The sequence below is a fragment of the Oncorhynchus keta genome, unplaced genomic scaffold, assembly GCF_023373465.1.
Source record: "Oncorhynchus keta strain PuntledgeMale-10-30-2019 unplaced genomic scaffold, Oket_V2 Un_contig_14122_pilon_pilon, whole genome shotgun sequence".
Taxonomy (NCBI): Eukaryota; Metazoa; Chordata; class Actinopteri; order Salmoniformes; family Salmonidae; genus Oncorhynchus; species Oncorhynchus keta.
The window spans coordinates 28,631-39,214 of NW_026278559.1; the positions used below are offsets into that span (position 1 = coordinate 28,631).

Sequence of the window (10,584 nt, forward strand, 5' to 3'; positions counted from 1 at the left end):
ATTATCTATATTACTAAAGAGCTGCAATGATTTCAATGTACTGTTTTCCACCTGCTGTATCCTGTGCAGGTGACAAATAAACAATAAAAGTTGAAACGTTCCTCAGCACATCATTGTAGTAGAGTCAACTGTCATAACATTAGTGTGTGACCTATTTGTTGAGTAGGCCTGGCCAGGTGTAAATGGACCCGTATGGATTAAAACCATGTTGAAACTGTAGGTGTGGTGGTGGAGCCCTCCCTTCAGAGGTTTATTTAGGACTAACAACATGGACCCCAACCCAGAATCCTCCAGCAGACACAACCTGAGGAGGACTGTATAAAAGCCCAGGACTGACCAGACAGAATCACACACCAAGACTCTCCAAAGCATCTCCAGGACCAAGAAGCCATCTAGAGTATCTCCACTGTCAGATCCAAGGAGCCATCCAGTCTCTCCTCTCCACACACTGAAGATGGAGCAAAGCCCCTCTCTCACCCTGCTGCTGCTGCTGCTGCTGGGCCTCTCTCAGGCCAACCCTCTCATGGAGGATGGAAGTGGACCAGAGATCCTAACAGACAACCCTGAGGCTGTAGACATCACTGAGAGAATTCTGACCACTAATAACGGCTCCAGTCAGTTCCTGTTGGGGGGGACATGGTGGCACCAACAACCAGAAACGCCATGATTTGCTATAGGTACAACCAACATACACTGAAAACAATATTGTGCGAATTCTGCTTTTAAAACTATCTGCATCAGGTTTTGAGTATTTCTAACACAAGGCATTTTTATGTTTAATATACTTCACTTTTAGTGTTTCAGAAAGTTGCATGATCACAAAATATACTTCGCTTCGTTAAAACCTGCATACAAACATTGTGTAGAAAGTAGCATTATAAAGTCAAAAGAATGTGGAATTACCCACAATCCTCTAAAAACAGAGACAGGTGTCAAAAAGTTGTTGCTAGAACTTAAAGTTAGTAAATTGGGGAAAAATTTCCCTTGGAGTTGTTTTAAGTGCATCTTATGTTGATATATTTACATATTTAAATTTCAGGTTGGTTAAACGAGTAAAGTAGAGTAAGGGACTAATTATATTGAAGTAGAGATAACAAATATATTTTTTTAGGTCAAAATAATTGTATTTTCTACTATAATTGACTAACACCCTGAATGTTATTTTACAGTGCCGGGTGCTTCTGGAACAAAGGCTCCAACGGACTGGTTGAAGTGCCCTACACAGTGAGCAGTAGCTTCAGTTCCTCTGACAAGCAGGGCATTGAAACGCCCTCCGGGCCTTCACTTCCCAGACCTGCATTCGCTTCGTGCCTTGGCAGAATCAGGTTGACTTCATCAGCTACGAGCCCAGAGACGGGTGCTGGTCCCCTCTTGGGAGAGTGGGAGGCCAACAGACGGTCTCTCTCCAAATGGACGGCTGCGTTTACTTCGGCATCATTCAGCACGAGACTCTCCACGCTCTGGGCTTCCAACACGAACAAACCAGGAGCGACCGTGACGAGTACGTCACCATCAACTGGAGTAACATCGACTCTAACAATGCCTACAACTTTGATAGATCAAACACCAACAACCTGAACACTCCCTATGACTACAGCTCTGTCATGCACTATGGAAAAACAGCCTTCTCTGTCAACGGGATGGACACCATCACCCCCATCCCCAACCCCAACGTGCCCATCGGCCAGAGACAGGGGTTGTCCACCACGGACATCCTGAGGATCAACAGACTCTACGGCTGCTGAGAGGAAGACATCAAGTCACAGGAGAAAAGTCTGGGAAAGACCAGATGAAGGAAGTCAAGTCTGACATATATCATGTTATCTTATTGATTTAAAATCATTGTTGAGTTGTAACTTTAAAAAACATGATCATTGCTGTAGTTGTGTAGTTCTCTAATTATTTTAATCATATGACTTAATTAATTATCTAAAATAAACAAGATTGAAAGCAGATGCTATTGTGTAATTCTAGTGTTTTCTAGTGTGTGTGTGAGAGAGAGAGAGTTAACAGACTGGGCACAAGTCCTCCATGTCTGTCCTGATCCAAGACATTCGTCCTCCAATCAGCACTAGAGTTACATCACTTCTGTCACAACTACAATGACATCATTTCTCTCACCTAAACACAATAAGACACTAGGAATATTCACAACTACAATGACATCATTTCTCTCACCTAAACACAATAAGACACTAGGAATATTCACAACTACAATGGCATGAAAGATAATAATTATTTTTGGAAGAGAATGAAGGAGGCAGACAGAGGACAACATAAATATCTGCTCTGGGAATCTGACAACAAAGCAGAAATAAAAATCAACCACACGGTATTTTCTTGATAAGATTTATACTGTAGATGTAACTGGTCTGGTCTGCTAAAATCATCACTTCAAAGTGGAGTCACATGTCCCCCCCAAAAAATACAGATTTCTCCTCAAAATGTTTTCAAATGCTGTGCATTGAATCTTATCACATAACAAGATAGACTAACATACCAAAATGTTCTGCAGACATGCTGACATCTCTCTCTATTTATCTTGGATCTTGGAGGGCACTACGGTGTTGAACGCTGAGCTGTAGTCAATGAACAGCATTCTTACGTAGGTGTTCCGTTTGTCCAGGTGGGAAAGGGCAGTGTGGAGTGCAATAGAGATTGCATCATCTGTGGATCTGTTGGGGCGGTATGCAAATTGGACTGGGTCTAGGGTTTCTGGGATGATTGTGTTAATGGGTGTCATGCTCAGACATTCAAAGAATTTGATAGCTACAGATGTGAGTGCTACGGGCGATGATCATTTAAATAGGTTACCATGGTGTTCTTGTGCACAGAGACTATGGTGGTCTGCTTGAAACATGTAGGTATTACAGACTGGGTCAGGGAGAGGTTGAAAATGTCAGTGAATACACTTGTCAGCGCTCGGAGAACACGTCCTGGTAATCCATCTGACCCTGTGGGCTTTGTGAACGTTAAACTGTTTAAAAAGGTCACATCGGCTACGGAAAGCATGATCACAAAGTCATCCAGAACAGCTGGTGCTCACGCATGGTTCAGTGTTGCTCGGCTCAGAGCAAGCGTTGCATGCATTTAGCCCATCTGGTAGGCTTGTGTCACTGGGCAGCTCGTGGCTGGGTTCCCCTTTGTAATACTTAATAGTTTGGAAGCCCTGTATTTGCTCGCAAGTTGATTTTGTTCACCCACACCAGAAGCAATCAGGAGGAAGAACTATATTAATTTGGGGACAAGACAAAAAGCATTGAACATTTATGTCAATTTAGTTATATAGATTGCTGTTGCTAGCTCATGGGATAAAGCACAAGGTCCTATACTCCGACAAATAAAATCACAGAAAAAAAGGTAAATGAAATGAGTTTCTCGTCATCTCTCCTCCTTCCTTCAGGCTTCTTCTCCTTGTGACTTTATATGGCGGTTGGCAATCACCTTTACAGCATTACTACAACCAACTGAAGTGTCACATATAAAACAACAGATTAACCTGTTACTCCTACCCCTACTTTTTCGAACATTCTGTTAAAAATCGCGCAACATTTCAGCGCCCTGCTGCTCATGCCAGGAATATAGTATATGCATATGATTAGTATGTGTGGATAGAAAACACTCAGACGTTTATAAAACTGGTTAAATCACGGCTGTGACTATAACAGAACGTGCATTTCATCGAAAAGCGCAGGAAAATATATATCCATCCGCCACTTCAACCCATTGATAAAGGCGAACCACAATAAATGGGGCTGAGGTTGCAATACCTACAGCTTCCACACGATGTCAACAGTCTTGTCATTTGCCTAGGCTTTGTTTCTTGGTCAAACGAAGAAGAGACAAGCCATTTGTTCAGGTCTCCGACCGGATATTTTGGTTGAGATTTACCCGGACATTATTTCCAGACGGACAGCTAAAGAATATACATCGCCTCGTGATCAATTTTATTGCTTATTAACGTGTACTAATACCTAAAGTTGCATTACAAAAGTATTTCGAAGTATTTTGTGAACGTTTATCGTCGACTTTTTTCATTTTAAAAAATGACGTTACGTTATAAGACGCTATTTTTTTCGTTTATCACACAGTCTTCATAGATCGATATCTAGGCTATATATGGACCGATTTAATCGAAAAAAAGACCCAATAGTGATTATGGGACATCTAGGAGTGCCAACAAAGAAGATGGTCAAAGGTAATGAATGTTTTATATTTTATTTGTGCGGTTTGTGTAGCGACGACTATGCTAATTATTTTGTTTACGTCCCCTGCGGGTATTTTGGGGTGTTACATGCTATCAGATAATAGCTTCTAATGCTTTAGCCGAAAAGCATTTAAAAAATCTGACTTGTTGCCTGGATTCACAACAAGTGTAGCTTTAATTCAATACCCTGCATGTGTATTTTAATGAACGTTTTGAGTTTTAACTAGTACTATTAGCATTTAGCGTAGCGCATTTGCATTTCCAGATGTCTAGATGGGACGCCTGCGTGTCAGGTAGGAGCAAGAGGTTAAAACAGTGAACTATGTTTGTTCAATACCACCATACAACAATATCACAATGTATGTGAATGCATGTCTCTGTACCTTGCTGTGTGGCTCTTCATAGTCCCTGTTGTTCCATAAGGTGTATTTTTACCTGCTTTTTCAATCTGATTCTACTGCTTGCATTAGTTACCTGATGTGGAATAGAGTTCCATGTAGTCATGGCTCTATGTAGTACTGTGCGCCTCCCATAATCTTTTCCTGGACTTGGGGACTGTGAAGAGACCTCTGGAGCATGTCTTGTGGGGTACGCATTGTTGTCTGAGATGTGTGCTAGTATTTTAAAAACAGACAAATCAGTACATTCAGCTTGTCAATAAAAACTAGTGTCCCAGTCCTAGAAAGCTCTAGCCTTTAGCTCAGTGCGGATGTTGTCTGTAATCAATGACTTCTGGTTTGGAAATGTACGCACGGGTCACTGGAGATGACGTTGTCGATGCACTTATTAATGAAGCCAGTGACTGATGTGGTGAACTCCACAAAAACATTGGATGAATCCCGAACATATTCCAGTCTGTCGCTTAGCAACCGCTTAATCGGACCACTTCTGAATTGAGCATGTCACTGGTACTTCCTGTTTGAGTTCTTGCTTGTAAGCAGGAATCAAGAGGATAGAGTTATGGTCAGATTTAACAAATGGCGGGTGAGAGAGAGTTCTGTATACATCTCTGTGTGTTGAGTAGAGGTAATCTAGAGTCCCCTCTGTCACGTTCTGTCCATCGTTCGTATGTGTTTTCCTTGTTTTAGTGTTGGTCAGGACGTGAGCTGGGTGGGCATTTTATGTTGTGTGTCTGGTTTGTCTATTTCTATGTTTGGCCTGATATGGTTCTCAATCAGAGGCAGGTGTTAGTCATTGTCTCTGATTGGGAACCATATTTAGGTAGCCTGTTTTGTGTTGGGTTCTGTGGGTGATTGTTCCTGTCTCTGTGTTTGCACCAGATAGGACTGTTTAGGTTTTCACTTTTCTTGTTTTGTATAGTCTGTTCATGTATAGTCGTCTTTATTAAAAACATGAATAACCACCACGCTGCATTTTGGTCCGCCCTCTTCACCAGAAGAAAACCCTTACAGAATCACCCACCAACCAATATTGCCGCCCCAAAGCCGAGCTGGAGGCAGCGAAAGCAGAGAGGCGGCATTATGGGGAGCTAGCACGGCAGAGCGGCTGGAAGCCCGAGAGGCACCCCCAAAAATTTCTTGGGGGACACAGGGAGAGTGTGGCAGAGTCAGGAGTCAGACCTGAGCCAACTCCCCTGTTTACCATAAGGAGCCATGGATGGAATTGGAGCTGTCGGTGAAGCAGAGTGCTGAGTCTGAGAGTGTGGAGAATGTATTGATAGAGTAGAAAGAAAGCTGTTGGTTTGGCATAGTATGCACGGCATACCAGTGCCAGCACCACGCATCAGGCCTACAGTGCGTCCCGCCTGTCCAGCGCTGCCGGAGCCTTCCTCCTCTCCAGCGCAGCCAGAGTCTCCCGCCTGTCCTGCGCTGTCAGAGCTACCACCCCTCATGTCAGAGGCGCCAGAGCCCTCATTCCAGAGGCACCAGTGCTCCTCAGTCCAGCGCTGCCAGAGCCTTTTCTCCAGTCTGCCCAGCGCCCGTCTGAGCTACCCGCCTGCCCAGCGCCGTCTGAGCTACCAGTCTGCCCAGCACCGCCAGTGCCGCCAGTCTGCCCAGCGCCGCCAGTGCCGCCAGTCTGCCCAGCGCCGTCTGAGCTACCCGTCTGCCCTGCGCCGTCTGAGCTACCAGTCTGTCCAGCGCCGCCAGAACTACCAGTCAGCCAGGATCCGCCAGTCAGCCAGGATCCACCAGTCAGCCAGGATCCGCCAGAAGTGCCAGTCAGCCAGGATCTGCCAGAACTGCCAGTCGGCCAGGATCTGCCAGTTAGCCAGGATCCGCCAGTCTGCCAGGATCCGCCAGTCTGCCAGGATCTGCCAGATCTGCCAGTCGGCCAGGATCTGCCAGTGTGCCAGGATCCGCCAGTCAGCCAGGATCCGCCAGTCTGCCAGGATCCACCAGTCAGCCAGGATCCGCCAGTCTGCCAGGATCCGCCAGTCTGCCAGGATCTGCCAGAACTGCCAGTCGGCCAGGATCTGCCAAAATCTGCCAGATCTGCCAGTCGGCCAGGATCTGCCAGTGTGCCAGGATACGCCAGTCGGCCAGGATCCGCCAGAACTGCCAGTCGGCCAGGATCTGCCAGTCGGCCAGGATCTGCCCGTCAGCCAGGATCTGCCAGTCAGCCAGGATCCGTCAGTTGGCCAGGATCTGCCAGTCAGCCAGGATCAGTTAGATCCGCCATTCAGCCAGGATCCGCCAGTCAGCCAGGATCCACCAGTCAGCCAGGATCCGCCAGAAGTGAAGTGCCAGTCAGCCAGGATCTGCCAGAACTGCCAGTCGGCCAGGATCTGCCCGTCAGCCAGGATCCGTCAGTCGGCCAGGATCTGCCAGTCAGCCAGGATCAGTTAGATCCGCCATTCAGCCAGGATCCGCCAGTCAGCCAGGATCCACCAGTCAGCCAGGATCCGCCAGAAGTGCCAGTCAGCCAGGATCTGCCAGAACTGCCAGTCGGCCAGGATCTGCCAGTTAGCCAGGATCCGCCAGTCTGCCAGGATCCGCCAGTCTGCCAGGATCCGCCAGTCAGCCAGGATCCGCCAGTCTGCTAGGATCCACCAGTCAGCCAGGATCCGCCAGTCTGCCAGGATCTGCCAGTCAGCCAGGATCTGCCAGAACTACGAGTCAGCCAGGATCCGCCAGAACTGCCAGTCAGCCAGGATCCGCCAGTCTGCCAGTATCCGCCAGTCAGCCAGGATCCGCCAGAACTGCCAGTCGGCCAGGATCTGCCAGATCTGCCAGTCGGCCAGGATCTGCCAGTGTGCCAGGATCCGCCAGTCAGCCAGGATCCGCCAGTCTGCCAGGATCCACCAGTCAGCAAGGATCCGCCAGTCTGCCAGGATCCGCCAGTCAGCCAGGATCTGCCAGAACTACCAGTCAGCCAGGATCTGCCAGAACTGCCAGTCAGCCAGGATCCGCCAGTATGCCAGGATCCGCCAGTCTGCCAGAATCCCCAGAACTGTCAGTCGGCCAGGATCTGCCAGTCGGCCAGGATCCGCCTTTCGGCCAGGATCCGCCAGGATCTGCCAGTCGGCCAGGATCTGCCAGTCAGCCAGGATCTGCCAGTCAGCCAGGATCAGTTAGATCCGCCATTCAGCCAGGATCCTCCAGTCTGCCAGGATCCACCATTCAGCCAGGATCTGTCAGAAGTGCCAGTCAGCCAGGATCTGCCAGATCCGCTAGTCAGCCAGGATCTGCCAGTCAGCCAGGATCTGCCGGAACCACCAGCCAGCCAGGATCTGGTAGATCCATCAACCTGCCTGAGCTTCCTCTCACTGCTGAGCTTCCTCTCACTCCCGAGCTTCCCCTCGGTCCCGAGCTTCCCCTCGGTCCCGAGCTTCCCCTCGGTACCGAGCTTCCCCTCAGTCCAGTGGGGCCCGTTATTAGGTTTCCTAGGCCAAGGTTAGCGGCGAGGGTCGCCACTCAAGGGACACTAAGGAGGTGGACTAAGATAATTATGGAGTGGGGTCCACAGAAGAAAACCCTTACACCCTCGTTGCACAGGTGACATGCTGGTAGAAATTAGGACATGCTGGTAGAAATTAGGACATGCTGGTAGAAATCAGGTTTAAAGGATTTCGGTTTTCCTGCATTAAAAAAAATCACCGGCCACGAGGAGGAAAAGACTCATTCATTGCGTCATTCAAAACACATCAGTATATCACCTTGTGGAATAGAAGAAACTGGATTTGTTAAGACCTACAGTTGCACTTTTATAAAATAATTCCCTATTTCTTCTCAAATAAGTGGCCAGGACAAAATGAGGAACTACGACTTGGTTGTGAAGCCTTTGGCCAAGATAACTGCTGACAAACAGTTGCTGTAGCCATCAATGTGCTTGATGCACCTGTTAACCCTCGCCAGGCTGCTGGCCCAGATGGAATCCCCAGCCGCGTCATCAGATCATGTGCAGACCAGCTGGCTGGTGTGTTTACGGACATATTCAATCTCTCCCTATCCCAGTCTGCTGTCCCCACATGCTTCAAGATGGCCACCATTGTTCCTGTACCCAAGAAAGCAAAGGTAACAGAACTAAATGACTGTCGCTCCGTAGCACTCACTTCTGTCATCATGAAGTGCTTTGGGAGACTAGTCAAGGATCACATAACCTCCACCCTACCTGTCACCTTAGACCCACTTCAATTTGCATCCCACCCAATAGATCCACAGACGATGCAACCACCATCACACTGCACACTGCCCTAACCCATCTAGACAAGAGGAATACATGTGTAAGAATGCTGGTCATTGACTATAGCTCAGCATTCAACACCATAGTACCCTCCAAGTTGATCATTAAGCTTGAGGCCCTGGGACTGAACCCCGGTCCTGTGCAATTGGGTCCTGGACTTCCTGATGGGCCTCCCTCAGGTGGTGAACTTAGGAAACAACACCTTCACTTCGCTGATCATCAAAACTGGGGCCCCACAAGGGTGTGTGCTCAGTCCCCTCCTGTAGTCCCTGTTCACCCATGACTGCGTGGCCAAGCACGCCTCCAACTCAATCATCAAGTTAGCAGATTTTATTTTTTTATTTCACCTTTATTTAACCAGGTAGGCAAGTTGAGAACAAGTACTCATTTACAATTGCGACCTGGCCAAGATAAAGCAAAGCAGTTCGACAGATTCAAAGACACAGAGTTACACATGGAGTAAAACAAACATACAGTCAATAATACAGTATAAACAAGTCTATATATGATGTGAGCAAACGAGGTGAGAAGGGAGGTAAAGGCAAAAAGGCCATGGTGGCAAAGTAAATACAATATAGCAAGTAAAACACTGGAATGGTAGTTTTGCAATGGAAGAATGTGCGAAGTAGAAATAAAAATAATGGGGTGCAAAGGAGCAAAATAAATAAATTAATTAAATACAGTTGGGAAAGAGGTAGTTGTTTGGGCTAAATTATAGGTGGGCTATGTATAGGTGCAGTAATCTGTGAGCTGCTCTGACAGTTGGTGCTTAAAGCTAGTGAGGGAGATAAGCGTTTCCAGTTTCAGAGATTTTTGTAGTTCGTTCCAGTCATTGGCAGCAGAGAACTGGAAGGAGAGGAGGCCAAAGAAATAATTGGTTTTGGGGGTGACTAGAAAGATATACCTGCTGGAGCGTGTGCTACAGGTGGGAGATGCTATGGTGACCAGCGAGCTGAGATAAGGGGGGACTTTACCTAGCAGGGTCTAGTAGATGACATGGAGCCAGTGGGTTTGGCGACGAGAATGAAGCGAGGGCCAGCCAACGAGAGCGTACAGGTCGCAATGGTGGGTAGTATATGGGGCTTTGGTGACAAAACGGATTGCACTGTGATAGACTGCATCCAATTTGTTGAGTAGGGTATTGGAGGCTATTTTGTAAATAACATCGCCAAAGTCGAGGATTGGTAGAATGGTCAGTTTTACAAGGGTATGTTTGACAGCATGAGTGAAGGATGCTTTGTTGCGAAATAGGAAGCCAATTCTAGATTTAACTTTGGATTGGAGATGTTTGATATGGGTCTGGAAGGAGAGTTTACAGTCTAACCAGACACCTAAGTATTTCTAGTTGTCCACGTATTCTAAGTCAGACCCATCCAGAGTAGTGATGTTGGACAGGCGGGTAGGTGCAGGTAGCGATCGGTTGAAGAGCATGCATTTAGTTTTACTTGTATTTAAGAGCAATTGGAGGCCACGGAAGGAGAGTTGTATGGCATTGAAGCTTGCCTGGAGGGTTGTTAACACAGTGTCCAAAGAAGGGCCAGAAGTATACAGAATGGTGTCGTCTGCGTAGAGGTGGATCAGAGACTCACCAGCAGCAAGAGCGACCTCATTGATGTATACAGAGAAGAGAGTCGGTCAAAGAATTGAACCCTGTGGCACCCCCATAGAGACTGCCAGAGGTCCGGACAGCAGACCCTCCGATTTGACACACTGAACTCTATCAGAGAAGTAGT

At 47.3% G+C, this 10,584-nt stretch overlaps 1 pseudogene; it reads left to right on the forward strand.

Moving 5' to 3' along the window:
* Nucleotides 1-367: 367 nt before the first annotated feature.
* On the forward strand, nucleotides 368-1,793 carry LOC127918408 (hatching enzyme 1.2-like; annotated as a pseudogene).
* Nucleotides 1,794-10,584: the final 8,791 nt, after the last annotated feature.